At 45.3% G+C, this 15755-nt stretch overlaps 1 protein-coding gene and 1 pseudogene across 1 annotated transcript in view; one reads left to right on the forward strand and one right to left on the reverse strand.

Moving 5' to 3' along the window:
• Positions 1–15755, forward strand: part of PDZRN4 (PDZ domain containing ring finger 4) — a 159575-nt gene that overhangs the window by 73447 nt on the left and 70373 nt on the right. The gene's annotated exons all lie outside the window — the stretch shown is intronic.
• On the reverse strand, positions 12163–12279 carry LOC136658071 (5S ribosomal RNA; annotated as a pseudogene).

The raw sequence follows: 15755 nt of genomic DNA on the forward strand, positions 1-15755 counted from the left end.
AGGCGAGGGGAGCTCCACTCCCCTTGCCTCCAGCAGGGCATCTGAGCTCACAGAGGCCAAGGATGTCCATCCCTGGCCTCTGCCAAGCTCAGACTGAGCTCTGTAGATTAAAAAAAATGCTACTTCTGGTTTCACAGAGAAACCAAAAGTGCCATTTTTCATGCCTTTTAAGGCATTGGGAAGCCTAGGGAAGACCTGAAGGGCTTATAAGGCATTAAAAATGTCACTTCTGGTTTCCTCTGTGAAACCAGTAGTAGTGTTTTTTACCTGCAGACCTCTATCTGAGCTTGGCAGAAGCTGGGGATGGATGTCCTCAACTTCTGCTGAGCTCAGAGGCTCCTCCGGAGGTAAGGGAAGCAAAGTTCTCCTTGCCTCTGGTGGGGGGGGGGGCAATTCCTTGGGACTATGAGGATGGATGTTCACCCATATCCACTGTCTTGGCTATCTGCGTTGGGGGGGGGGGTCCAGAATAGAACCTCTGTGGATAAGGGGCAAACCTGTACTGATCCTCAGAAGGTTGAATTCTTAAGCATTCAATGTAGCTGTTTTATTTTGCAAACGTATTCAGAGGTCCCAAAGCATCATGCCTGGAGTTGCCACTGAATTTAACCTTCGACAATTTTTTGAAAAATCTTTGAATTCTCTGCCGCGGTGACGTAGGACAAACCAAACAGGGGTAATGGACTGTTGAATAGACACATTTATAAGGATGCTGTTTGATTCATTTCTTTTGAGTTTTCTTTTGTTTTGGACTGTTTTTGGTATACTGGTTTTGTTGTTCTGATGACCAAGCCACATATTATGCTAATTGTGCCATTGGCTGTGACATGCTTGTTTGCTTGCTTAGTAAATAGCAGCCGTTGTGGCCGCAATGTGGTGCTTTAACCCTTTGTCTTAGCTATGACCTCAATCCAGATCGATCACAAAAACACTCCACAATTACTATTTGCTCTGGAATGGAAGTTCCCCTTTGCTGTGGAAGCCACCAAACTGGGTGGCTTCCAATGTAACCTGGTTTACTGGGTTACACCCAGCCAGCAGGGTTATACGCAGCAGGGTTATACCCTTCTTTCCCTTTGCGTCATGGCCCAGTCCTGATCATCCTTTGCCCATTATTGCTATTTACTAAACAAAAAAGCATATCGGAGCCAGTGGCCATTAGACCAGAAGCTCAATCTACTCTGATCTTTACAAACCAACACAAAAGATTGTTTCATCAGTTCCTGCACTATTTCCAGGTTGTCTAGGGTTTTGAATGCCAGCATTTCTGCAAAAGGAAACTCCAAGTCCTAAGAGTTTATTCTTTGTGTTGAATCTATAACTTTGACCAATGTTTCCCCTGAGGGTTTACCCCGATCTCCATTATCTTCCATATGTTGTAATTCCACAATCTTCTGTATAGCGAGTCAAGAAATGAATCAAAATGAGTACAGGAAATGTAATTTCCTGTTGTCGTGCAAATATAAAATCTAGGCATGCTTAATATCTTCTAGCATTTTTGATTTGAATGCAGCCAATGAATCTGAGCGACAAGACGTTTTTAAAATGGATGTATGAACTCATTGCCATAGGCACCTCTTCGGTAGGCGACATCAGTAACTGCAGGGTTTTATTTGATGGTGAAAGGGTAAGGAAAACTTCAAAGGTGTTGACTTTATTTTAGTTTCCATTTTTCCAAGACAATACAGTGTAGCCAAATTTGCCAGGAAATTGTTCTAGCATTCTACAATCATAAATCTCATATTTTTATTATTACTTATTCAATGAGTGTGTGTCTATAGTTCCTTTACTAAGGTCCCAATCCTAAGAGGCTGCTGCAGTGTCAAAACTTGCATTCCAGCAGTTCAGCAGCCTTCCTGCATCACAAAATGCAACACACTGTCACATGCAACCAGACTACCACCAGAAAAGGCAAGAGGCAGCAACTGTGTCATGGCAGCTTACAGTGATGTCACATTGTCAGTATGGAGAGTAGGCAGAATGGGGCAAGGAGAGGGAAGAACAAGGTAAGTTCCAGGACATGTCAAGGGTACAGGACATGTCATGATTGAGACATACAAAATTATGCAGGGGATGGACAGAGTGGATAGGGAGATGCTCTTTACACTCTCACATAACACCAGAACCAGGGGACATCCACTGAAATTGAGTGTTGGAAGAGTTAGAAAAGACAAAAGAAAATATTTCTTTACTCAGCGTGTGGTTGGTCTGTGGAACTCTTTGCCACAGGATGTGGTGATTGAGACTGGCCTGGATGCCTTTAAAAGGGGATTGGACAAGTTTTTGGAGGAAAAATCCATTACGGGGTACAAGCCATGATGTGTATGCACAACCTCCTGATTTTAGAAATGGGTTATGTCAGAATGCCAGATGCAAGGGAGGGCACCAGGATGAGGTCTCTTGTTATCTGGTGTGCTCCCTGGTGCATTTGGTGGACCGCTGTGAGATACAGGAAGCTGGACTAGATGGGCCTATGGCCTGATCCAGTGGGGCTGTTCTTATGTTCTTATGGTAGATGGGGACAGATATTGGCAGCAGTGGCTGTCCTGATATCCTGTCTCCCTTCCCAGCCTTGATCCACCTTGCCGGGCCCATCTGGTTGTGCCAGCTAAAGAGCTGGCTGAGGTCTGAGTAGACCTTTCAGGGAAGTGGAGGCTCACCCCGGAATAAGGGGACAAAGGTTCCCTTAGCTCAAAGAGGCCTCCAGAACTGCCTGCCTGCAGGATACAGCACATGTTCCATTGGTATGGCTGCATCAGCGGGAGGTATTAAGTTAGGATTGGGCTATAAGGATCCTTTAACATGAGTTTATCCAAGGAAGAGTTATACACATATCTTGGCATGTGCAGGTATGTTCCCATCCAATGCAACATTATTGTTGATTTTACATTAGTCATTTAACCAATATATTACGTAGACTCATTGGCAAAATTTTGTCACTTTTATGGAACTGAGAAGTGCACTCCAGCTCCTGAATCAGTGGTCACTTCCTTAGCTGCTAATGTAATAGTTTTCCTCACATGAATTGTTGGTGACCACTTTTTCGTTGCATCACAAGACTTGTCCCGTGACTATCTCACTGGGGAATCTGTAATGGATTGTAAGTCTCTTGTTCCATGAGAGATGTGGCAAATAAAATACCATGAACTGTTCTATAGAATTCTTTTTTTCTTTCTTTGCCATTTTAGTCTTTACCAGGTGAATTTTTCTAGTATTTTTTTTTTACACTAGCTATGAAAAGTATATACAGGTCATGCCTTGTTATCCACTGATTTGGCATCCACTGATTCGACTTACCACTGATACCGGGTTCTACCTTTAAATGCCTTGAAACAAAGGAAAAAAAGCACTAAAATCCCATTTCCTACCTTCATACTGTTAAACAGCATTGGTTGCAAGCTTCTCGGGGTTAAAGATAGTTTTAAAGACCCACTTCTGGGTTTCTTGCTCCTCCATTGTGACCCCAGAATGCATCATTATAGACACAATACTGCATTCAGCCCTAATTTCATTCCATTTGATTCCATTGTTCATCCCATCTAGTGACTAAATGCAGTATAAGATCTATACCAATGCATTCTGGGGTCACAATGGAGGAGCAAGAAACCTGAAAGTGGTTCTTTGAAGCTATTTTTCCACTGATTTTTTTTTATCCACTGAGAGTTCTGGAATGGAACCTCAATTGATAACGAGACCCAACCTGTACTGTAGTCCCTCAGTTCCCGGGTTCGCCCTGAAATCTGCAGATACTTGGGTCCATGTTAAAAAAAAAACTGTGACTGAAGTGCCCTTGTGCACCTCAGAATGAATTGCAGAAGTGTTTCCCTTGGACGTAGTTTCAGGTAGTGCCAAAGACTACCCTGCAGCCAGCACGGTTTTTGGCGCTAAGACAAGGAAAACATTTTTTTTCTTTTTAAAACATTTTTAAAGGGAATGCTTTTTTTAAGCATCTGGTGAGGGACCATTACTTGGCTTTGTAAACACTTCTGAGATTTTGGGTGCAATCGTACCCACTTTCCAGCACTGACATAAGGGCAATGCAGCTCCTAGGCAAGGAAACAAACGTTCCCTTACCTTGAGGAGGACTCCGTGACTGCCCCCCCCAACTGCAGGATGCAACACACATCCCATTGGCACAGCTATGCCAATGCTGGAAAGTGGGTTAGGATCTGGGCCTTTGCTAAGGCTGAATATCTTGTGATAGCTGCTTCTGAATATGAAAACTTGATGCAGCTCTGTGGAATTAAAAGCTGCATGTGTGTGCCGAGGTAAAACTAAGTCATATTTGATATTCGGACATTGGAACAGTTAGTTCAGCTACTGACACCAATGTTTTGTTTAACAGAGCAGGCTATGTTATCAATCTGAGATTATGGAGGCAGGACACACAAGATTTTCATGCCTCTGTTTAAAAGAATTTTCTGAAATCAAACCTTATGGTCGTATAACATTTATTTACAGTGTTATCTTGGCTAAGTTATAGCTCCAGTATCTGTATATGGGTTCAAAGTGGTAGAGGGTGCCAAGTGAAGCTGTAAGGTAAAGGATGTCAAGATAATAGAATCCCTAGTCAGTGCTGGACTCCACTGTGTACTATTCATCTTACAAGAAGATGAGCTTCCGAATAGGAACTCAGGTGGTATCCAGACTGCAGCTTTCCAACCCATGCCAAAATGAAGCATCCTTCTGACTAAGCCCGTAGGAACTGCACTAAGCTTGTATCATCTGGGAATTCTTCTTTGCAAATTTTATTTTCTCCAGAAGCTGCATCTGGGAGCCAAGTCCATCTGTGGTACCAACTGTGTCTGCCAATTGGTGACCAGACACTACAGCGCTTTCTCTAACCGTGCGATAATTTGGCAGCCGCAAGCATGCTAGTGTTAAATGTGCCCCGTACAGAAATGCATGTCACACTCTTAATATGTATATGAGGCCCTGGAGATAGTTTTGAACACCTGGATGAATTAAGGATAAATTGTCAGAATTAACTTAGAATATTGGCTCTCCCCTTGTTATGTTTGGCTTTCCTGTTTATATTTGTATCTTTTTTTTATTATAAAGCTTGCAGTTTGAATTTTTCTCAAGAATCTCAGGTTATGTTAAAAAATATTTCAGAACTGTAAACAAAATTGACTATTCGCCCCCAAAATAAAAGAATTCTATGGGTTTCCACATCTATCCATCTAACTGATACGCATTTGTGACACTTAAAAGATTTGGAGGTATTCTCGGGAGGCACACCTCTAATTGGTTTTTTGTCCGTCCGTCCCCCCATGTTGTATGTCACTGCCAGGGAAAGGAACTTCTGGGAGAAGGCTTCCCACAAACACGCCAGTCAGACAACTGACCAAGAACAACCCCCACTTCCTGTGGGCTGGGAAATATGTAAGTGATGACAGCAAGGTGGAAGATAGGGAAAAGGGGAACCCACTCGGTCTCTCCATCTCACCCCCTTGACCTAGATGGTCAAGACTGGCTGCCCAGTGTGTGCCAATCCTGGAGAGGGGGTATCCATTCTAGACAGAAAGAAAAGCTGAATTCGTATCCAGTACATGTTTGGAAAATAATGGAGTTTTGGAACAGAAGACACAGGTTGCTTGCAAAGGATGCTGTAGCAGCTTTTTAGGCTACTGAACCAAGCTGCACAGGAGCTTCAGGGGAGTTAAAAATGCTAAAACCCACAGGAAAAATAGGTAAAAAAATTGGTAGGCGGAAACAGGACATTCATCATGGTCACTTTGAACCTCCTCATTAAAAAATGTCATATAGCCTGCTTAACTAAATCGGTATCATAAGTGTATGAAAATGCAGTGTCGAATGTCGTGAAATGTACGTTGTTTAGGCAGAGGTCTTAGGCAAAAGGAACATCTGGTAGTTCTCAAGACTTTTGGAAAACGCTGTATTTTCAAAGTTAGAGTGGAGAGCAAACAGTAACAGGAAGCAGGAAGGTCACATTAACTCATTTCTGGATTGCCAAGTTCTTGCTACCAGGAGGGCCACGCGGGGCTCCCGTCACCTCCTGCAGCCTTGTGTGAGTAAAAGCACCCCCCTTAGTGACGTGACTTTGGGGATCACGTCTGTTACGATGCGGGTATAGTTTCCGCAGCAAGCAGCAGTCCGGCTGCACTCTCTACCTATCTCTTAAGGTCAGAGCGTAGGCACTCCCGGGAACAAAGATGACACACAGCAGAAGTCCTCCACCAAACGTCTCTTTACTATGTACAATATATACAGCAACAGTCCAGATAGCACACAATTCACGGATCACACTGACGTAGCCTTCGGCACAAACTCCACTCTCCATCTCCCACACTCCAGCTTGCCCTCGCTGGACTATATACTGGCTATAGCCAGTCAGAGCGTACTAAAAGTGCAAAGTCACTCTGATGGCATATGGGGTGACTCACCAGGTGACAGTCACCCGGTATGCATCACCAGATGTTGCATCATCTCCTCCCATGATGCTGTGTGCAGTCAGGCCAAGACTTCAGGGCCTGACACTATCCAGCCTGCAAATTACCTGCAAACCCGGGGATGATCCCATAACTGCCCTCGCCCATCCCCCGCAAAAACTTACTTAGGGAGTAAATCTCCCTAAAAGTTTGAGAAACACTGTTCTAGATATTATGGAAGCTGATGAAAGAGTTTAATACATGATTGCAATTTTTAAGTGGCAGCTGTATATTTCTCAAGATTTCTAGTTTGATCCTCAGATTTATTTTGATTTATTTTTCACATTTTTATACAGCCCTTCCTTCAAGGAGCTGAGGGCGGTATGCATGGTTCCTTCCCTCCTTTTGTTCTCACAACCAGCTTGTGAGGTAGGTGAGATAGTGACTGTCCCAAGGTCACCCAGAAAGCTTCATGGATGAGTGAGCAATTGAACCTGAATCCAGGACTGAATCGTAGGGCACTTTGGCCAAATTGGGCCCCATGCAATTCCTTTTAGATTGTGAGGCCTTTTGGGACATGGAGCCATTCGTATTTTTGTTTGATTTTCTCTGTAAACCGCTTTGTGAACTTTCCATTGAAAAGTGGTATATAAATACTGTTGATGATGATGATGATGATGGTTGGGTGTGGCTGCCCTGGGGCAGCGAGCAGAGCACCCGCACTGCAGTCAGCACTTTGGTCTGTAGCTGGTGCTCTAGCATGGAATCATCAACGCCAAGGCTTTGTGAGGAGAGCGCAGCAAGCAGAGCATTGCCTCTTGACGGCCTTCCATCCCATCCATCCCTGGGTCTTATTAGTTTGAAACAGTTGGTGGTGACACTGCTGCTGGATGCCTTGCCACTGCAGCTCCTCCTGGTGAGTAGGAGCTGCTGGGGTGGGGGAGGTTCACAAAAATGTTTTGGAGGCAGGCTGTGCAGCATGGCCTCCCCCAGTTTGAAGAGACACTTGGCCAACAGACTGAGGCAGAGGCAAAGAAGGAAGGCCCATAGCCAGGGGGACAGACCAGGGACAGACTGCACTTGCTCCCAGTGTGGAAGGGATTGTCACTCCCGAATCGGCCTTTTCAGTCACACTGGACACTGTTCCAGAACCACCATTCACAGCGCAATACCATAGTCTTCCGAGACTGAAGGTTGCCAATGATGAATTGGCCCCCGAAGCTCCTGTCTGGATCTTCCATGTCTAAATCCAATTCCCAAAATACCAACATTATGATTGATGCCTTTCCTAGCAGGGGAAAAAATGGTGGACATTGGTCATTTGCAGTGTTAATTCATGTATATATCCACTGAAATACATCCACTGTCTAGTATTAATATTGGTTTAACAGGAAAAGGCTATCAGGCAAGCCAAGTTAGAGCCTTCCAGATGACAACCCTGGCGATGGAGATATTTATTATAGCATTTAGCATCCTACTCAGAGAGGTGAACTGTGACACGAGCAAGTGGGCTGTCTGTGCCAAGCTCATAGACCAAGGTGATCAACAGCAGACAGCCGCAGGACCTGAGCTTTTGTCTCCCACCCCCTGTTGCTGTGTTTGTGCATTAAACACCCAACCTTCCTTTTTCAGTGGCTTAAAAATGGAAAGCTAATCTATCCTGTACAAATAGAGCTGACATAATAGAAGGCATATCTTCATCTGAGCAATTTTGGTTGAGTATGTGTAAATGCTCCACGTGCCTGGCTATTTTCTGACACAGACTCATTACTATCTTTTGTGTAAATCCTTCTAAATTCACAGATAATTGACATGACCAACCATAACAGCTCAGGGGGAAGCAGTTACAGCCAGCCATATCCTCCGAGCTGCTTTAGAAAGTCTAAGTACTCCTAAATCTAATAGATTACGGAAGGAAGGGAAAAAATCAAAAATTACTCATGCACAGCAACAGCTATTTTAAATGGAATACTTTAACTGTTTCCAGTTTTATTTTTCCACCGAATACCCAAGGGCCATAACACACTCTCCAAATTAACAGCCCGAAAAATATTACTTTGAAAGAATTCAACAATTTCTGAGCTAGCCTATGACAGCCCAGGAAGCACCAGAGAACATGGAAGATTTATGTACACCTTCTTCTTCACGTAACTAAGAACTAAAGCTGAAGAGATTTAAAATAAATAATAGAAAATGGAGGTAGTTTAATTTTCAAATATGTGCACGTTAAAGGCATTTTCAATTTTCAAAAATGTGCACATTAAAGGCATATGCATATAATAAAACTCATGGGAGGAAGAGACTTCTCTCCTTTGCCTCTTGCATCTTCCAGGTTCACAGATGTCCATGCTGGCCTGTTGTGATGACACCAACACATTATCCCCCCACCCCAGCCTCATCACATCATGCCCCCCTACCACCAGAATGGTTCTGCTTTGGAGCCAAATGGAGCCACAGGAAGGCAGGAGAGCCTTCGTTCGGGCAGTGCAACATTCTGGCCGGGGCAACAACCCCACAACCCTCCCTCCCTGCAAAGAGCCTAATAGACCTCTGCTAGGGCAGAGGGAGGTGGGGCAGCAGGAAGTGGGGCAGGGATCCGGCAGTTATGCTGGATCCCAACCCCCGTTCCCGGGGAGTTCAGAATGGCTTGAAGTCGCTCTGCTCTCCTTGGGCTTGCGTCACCTCCAGAGGTGACACAGGTCCAAGGAGACCCATGGGGCCAGGTCGCCTTGCCCAGGGGTAAGGGCAAAAGTTTCCCCTTGCCTCTGGCTGAGCCGATTCTGGCCCCTATCCTGCACTGGATACAGCGCTTGCCTCTTGGCTTGCCTGTTCCAGAACAGGATAGGATTGTGCCCTTAGTGAATAATAAAGGCTCTTTTCTAGTCACTCTCCTGAAAATTCAGTGAGCGCAAGATAATTACTTATAGCAACAACAATGAGCAACTGCATATGTTCAACATTGTATTTTGGTCATACCTTTCCAACAGTTTGATTTTTCTGATATGTTCTGTGTCAATTTTGAGGAGTAAGGTATCACACATAGGTATAACATGCACCAGTTGGGAAGTAATACCATGCAGGAAACCATGAACCAAAAGTGTGTCTGGGTATTTTTTTATGGACATGTTGCTTCCCTTCTTGGTGTGTTCTGCTTGTGCCAGTCTTACTGTGAAGTTACGTGTTCCCGACTAGTTTCTCTAAAGCAAAGTCCATGTGTTTCCCCCTTCTCCTCAGAGTAATCTCCGAGAGCAGAGATTTCCATATGGTGTGCCTCAAAAGGTCTGCAGGTGTGCCACAGAAATTTGGAGCACACCGGTTGAAAATAGCTGGAAAACTCTTTCGAGTTCTATAGCTCTGTTTTTAGGACAACTGTCTGTAGTAACAAATTGTCTCTCTTCCTCTGCCGTATCTGCCAATGGAGGAAGAGGGACAGACAATTCGTTCCTATAGACCAGTGTTTTTCAAACTGTGGGTTGGGACCCACTAGGTGGGTTGTGAGCCAATTTCAGGTGGGTTCCCATTCATTTCAATATTTTATTTTTAATACATTAGACTTGATGCTACCATGGTACGTGACTGCATTTGGGGAAATGTTACAGGCTTGGACTTTTAACAAGCTATAATGCTAGTCAATGGGACTTACTCCTGGGTAAGTGTGGGTAGGATTGCAGCCTAGGATTGTTAAAAAATGTCCCTGCTTGATGATGTCACTTCCAGTCATGACATCATTTCCGGTGGGTCCTGGCAGATTCTCATTCTAAATAGAGAGTCCTGGTGCTAAATATGTGAGAACCACTGCTGTAGACAGTTGCCCTAAAAACAGAGCTAGAGAATTCGGAAGAGTGTTCCGGAAGCTGGAAGTGACATCACAAGAGGCAGTGGCGGAACTCCCATCGACGTACCCTGGGGCAAAGTTCCGTGAAGCCACTCCCCTCCACTCGCCTGGAGTGACACGGAGCCTTGAGCAGCTCCAGGACCAACCAGAGTAGCCATGTCAGGCTTCCCCACGGTCTTAAACTGTGCTTCTGGCAAACCGGAAGCACAGTTTCCAACTGTGTCAGGAGCCTCATTAAGGTCCTGGAGGTGCACAAGGCATTTGCCCCATTCATTGAATGGGAGGTCTGCTACTGACAAGAGGCGAAGACCATAGAAGTCGGTGAGAAGAAAAATATTGAAAGTTGCTATCCTAGTGGTTCTGAAGCATGAGCTGCTACAGCATTTGGAGAAATGATAGTAGACAGGACCAGGTAGGGAAGGGCAGTGTTCTAAAAATCCCTGTGGCCCCAACTTTTTCTCATGATGCTAGTTACGTAACGAGGCAGCATTGTTTCCCATCTCTTTTCCTGTATTTCTCTATTTTCTATACTAGTTTACCAGTCTTATTGCACAAATAAGAGATATAACCTTGATGCACAGCCTACCAGGAATTGGTAGAGATTTATGATTATGCCCTACGCACTATTTCTGCAGCAGTAAGAGCAGCAGAGGAAATTGCCAGTGGTGTTGTTTTTCATTTGAGTGTGAACCTTAAGCAGGGATGATTTCCCAAGAAAATATTTTGGACATTGTCTGTGTACTTCAAGTGTATTTATTTAATCCAAAACAGCCTACCGGCCATCTGAAACATTTTACTGGAGTAAGAGCTCAAGTCATATTTCTTCCTGGAGGTTCCTAAAGGAAAAGAATGCAACTTGTAGGGCAAGCCGATGCATGTCTACTCAGAAGTAAGTTCCACTATGTTGAGTGGAGCTTACTCCCAGGGAAGCATGTACAGCACTGGTTCTCAAACTCTCTGGGATTTCAAGGACCAGGGTAAGTCTTTGCAGGGACAGGGTGGGAAGCAGCGATGCGATCCCCAGGATTACGCTGCTGTGGGGGAAGAAAGGGCTTTTTTAAACTTACCTGCTGTCAGGATCCAGGGGTGCAGAAAAGGGTGTGGTTTGTAGAAAGTAAAAAAGCAATTTGGACCCACTTCCGGTTTCAGGATTGCAACCTGGTGAGTCACAATCACTTTGTTTTACTTGCTACAAGCTGCAGACCCCCCTGCAGAGGGCTCTGCAGGGCTCTCCATACCTCTTGAACCCAGTCAGCAGGTAAGTTAAGTTTTTAATAAAGCCCCCTCTTCTCCTGCAGTGGCACAATCTTGAGGATCACGTTGCTACCTTCCTCCTACCCCCGCTCCTTAATGGGAAAGTGGCAATGGTTCTCCAACTGGTGGGATATGACCATAAGGCATGTCTGACAGTAAGGCACGTGTGCCGTAAGGCATGTCTGCACCTCCATTCAAGTCGGCGAGTCTGGTGCAAGGACATACGCTGACCTCCCTGTGCTGGAGCAAGTCATAGCGGAGGTGAGTTCATGCTGGTGGCAGGCCACTGGCACGGGGGTTTGGGGATGGTGGGGGAGAGTGTTTAAGGGGCTTTCCAGGGCAGAGAGAAGGTGGAGGAAGGCAGACGGGTGGGCGGGTCAGGCCTGGGAGTGGGTTGGGACCAGCCTGTGGCACTTAGACCAGATCCTAACCCCTGTCCTGAGCAGGCCAGACTAACCCTGGGCTGCTTGGATCTGCTTCAGCGATTTAGCTGGCTTAGATTAGAGTAGCCCCATTGCAATGGCTGGGGCAGTACTTGGAGTATGGGGGAAAATATCACCTTGCCCCAAGTTGCACTATAGCCACCTCTAATCCTGCAGTGGATACAGTCCATCTGCCCTGCCTGTTCCAGCGCAGGTTAGGATTGGTTGGCAACCTTCAGTCTCGAAAGACTATGGTAGAAGCCTACAGCACCCAGTATTCCCAGGCGGTCTCCCATCCAAATACTAACCAGGCCTGACCCTGCTTAGCTTCCGAGATCAGACGAGATCGGGCATATGCAGGGTAACAGTTGGTAGCTGCCCATTGTGCAGGGATGTTTTCATGGCCAGCAGCTCTTCATAATGTGCATTCTGACTTTTTTCCCATTCCTGGATCATTGCTAAACCAATATCTGTTTTTCTTTGTGTGCACACCCTGAGTTGGGTGGTGCTTTGTCATTGTATGTTGTCGTTTTTGATTAGCGTGACCTTGGTGAAACTTCTTTGGGATTCTTCTGCAGTAACTATGTTTTGTTTTGTTTTTAAAGTACAGCTATATTGACTGCAAAGAAAATTAGCTATGTGTTTGATGTATATCCTTTTCAGAAGAATGAGAGGCAGTGATTCATGTTCTGTACCAAAAATAGACTTGAGACATTTCTCAGAGGAATGGATCCATGGGAGTCTTTAGAAGTAAATATTCATATTCTTGTTGTGGTTCAGACTTTTTATTCTTCCTCTCTAAGCACTTAGAGGACTAACACCTCAATTTCACTTCAAACATATGCAATACAATACATTAACCAGCAGGAAGTCACAAGCTATTGTAATGAGCCAAGAACTCCTGCTGGTTAATGTATTTGTGTTATATGTGTTTGATCTGGAGAGAGGAAAAAAAAAGTTTTGTTATTAGTTCACTATCTACCTGACTAGGCTCTCAATTCTATGGCTTTCTGTAACAGCAAAAACAGATCTGGGATGGAGGGTACTTTGAACAAATTAAGCTGCTTTCTGGGGTTGAGATATGCATCCTTAGACCAGTGGTTCCCAAACTCATGGGTAGTGACCCACCAGCCAGGGAAGCACTCGGCCCTGGCCCCTTAAGGAGCCAGAGGTGGCAGTAATGTGATTCCCAGGATTCTACTGTTGCTAGGGTCAGAATTGGAGTTTCTTACCTACAGCCAATGCTAGCCGAGGGGGGTGTATGGTAAGCACCACAGAAACCTCCGCAGGGCTCCCCAAGCCTCCAATTAACAAAAATAGCAATTGGAAACCATTTCCAGTTCTTGAGCGTGAAACCAGAAGTGGTTTCCAATTGCTATTTTTAGTTTATTGGAGGCTTGGGGAGCCCTGTGGAGGCAGCCACAAGGCTCTCCGCACCCCCTGGAGGTTGGCGCTGGCTGTAGGTAATTAACTCCCCCTTCTATCTCCGGCAGTGGTGCAATCCTGGGGATTGTGTTGCTGCCATAGTGCTTCCCCCCAAAGGCTTAAGTGGTTCTCCTCTGTAGGAGTTTGGGAGCCACTGATCTAGATTAGTGATTGATCAGAGGCTCTTGAAGTGGAGCTGGACAGTCTGGGGGAGGAATTGGGGGCAGGGAGAGGGCTGGAGAAGGTGAGTCTGGCAACAAAGGCACATGCCAGATCTTAAACCCTCTTTCAAAAACCTCTTTTGCCTCCTTGAACATACGCCACAAAAATTGCTGGTGTACATCCAAGGAGACCCGTAGGGGCCCAAGGGCTTACACAGAGGTAAATAAAAATGCAGGCGTGCATCACTTAATGACAGGGATCGGGACCGCGATCCCTGTAATCAAGTGGCGCTTGACATAATGTGAGCCCTCCGCAGGGAAGGGGATGCTTTGCTCCCCTCCCCTCTGGAGGGTTGTCTGAGCCTCCCAGAGGCAGCAGGGGGATGTGCACTGCCTCTGCAAGGCTCAGACTAAGAAAAATCATTTCTCTTGCGTGACATCCGGTTTTACGGAGGAAGCTGGCAATCACGTAAGAGACACAATTTCCCTCAGTCTGAGCCTTGCAGAGGCAGTGCTTGGACATGTGCTCCCTCTGCGAGGCTCAGACAACCCTCCAGAGAGGAGGGAAGCAGAGCTCCCCTCGCTTTTGGAGGGCTGGGGTGTGTGCCCCTGAAGACCACGTGGCCATACGTGGTTGTCGGTTACGTGATCCCGGCATAAGCCGGTAGGTCGCTAAGTGGCGCACACCTGTATTTTACTTATCTCCCACTTGCCTTTGGATCACCTTCCCACAATGCAACACATGCCTTTTCGGCTCAGCTGCATTTGCATACTAGAGGCTTCCCCGCACTCTTGGCAAACTGGAAGCATAGTTTCTGACCATGTCGGGAGCCTCAGTGAGGCTTCCACGCGGTCCTAGAGGTGTGCGAGGCTCCGTGCCCAGGACATTTGCCCCATTCATTGAATGGCAGGTCTACCACTGCTTTTCAAGTTATAACGTTGGAAACTAGAAAACTCCCATTTCTAGCTGTTGTTTCCATTTTATTTTCTACTTTTGTGATTTTTTTTTTTTAAAGATAAGATCATCCTGCAGAGAAACCTGGAAGACTTCATATTATTATGCTAAGGATGACAAATAGAACTAAGAGGAATGAAGGGAGGAGGTCATCTAGTTCACTTTCAGATGTTGAAGTTTCCAAATTTCCCCAGTGGCCTGGCCTTTTTATAGCAGTTCTGTGTCAGTGACTAAGCCCAACAAGTGTCAGGGCAAAATCAAATAGCAGAATTGATTGTTGGGAATGATTTATAGACTTCTACCTCTCAGGTGTGGAGTATTTGCTTAGAGTTTGCACAGCCATTTCAAACCTGCCCAAGACATTTCTCCTATAAGAAGCACTTGCCTGTGCCAAGAATTCCCTAGTATTGACCATGGAGTAACAAAATGTTTAAGGGAGGCATATGTCTCCATTGCAACTTATTGGTGGGAACAGACTTGTACATTTTTCACAATAGTCTTCGTGATGGGAGCAGAACATGTTTGCAAAAAAAAAAAAAAAAAGATAGGGGATGGAGTGTTAGTGGTGGTTTTCTTAGTTTTGTGCTTGGAAGAAGTTGTATGAAATCTGAAAACTCGCTTCTTTTTTTGATTGCTCAATATGTTAGTCTAATCCAGCGACTTTCTATCTTTTTTTTATCTCATGGCACACCAACAAGGTGCTAAAATTGACAAGGTACACCATCAAGTTTTTGTTTTTCTACAATTGACAAGGCACACTATGCTGCTGGTGGGGGGGTTCACACTCCCCAAGTGCCCTACTAATAAATGATTCTCCCCCAAACTCCAGTGGCACACTGTGGACTGTTCATGAAACATCAATGTGCTGTGACACGCTGGTTGAAAATCGCTGCTCTAATTCAAATTATAGACCATATTCCAGAGTTCTGACCATGTGACTCCACTGTGTCCCTCTCCTTAAAGGTTTCTGAGAGGGGGGGAAACGGCAATAGTCCTGATCCTTGCTTATAGTTTCCAGCCTTGCTTCACACTTCGTCTGTTTATTTATTGTGGTCATGGCAGGAAAAAGGTTGAAGTCCACTGACATAAATAATTCTGGATGGATCATATTTACAGGAAGGCAGTGACAAAAGGGAGCCCAATGGCATAGGGTTTCATGTTGGCATCCTTTAGTCTCGGAAGACTATGGACTATGTACGACAAGTACAGCCAAACTGAGGGCCTATTCTTATCCCCAGCCTCCAGGGGAAACCCCAGGCATAGGGTTTACTGCAGACAAATCAGTATGGGTTAGTACAGGAGTGGCCACAC

The sequence above is a fragment of the Tiliqua scincoides genome, chromosome 7 (genome assembly GCF_035046505.1).
Source record: "Tiliqua scincoides isolate rTilSci1 chromosome 7, rTilSci1.hap2, whole genome shotgun sequence".
Classification (NCBI taxonomy): Eukaryota; Metazoa; Chordata; class Lepidosauria; order Squamata; family Scincidae; genus Tiliqua; species Tiliqua scincoides.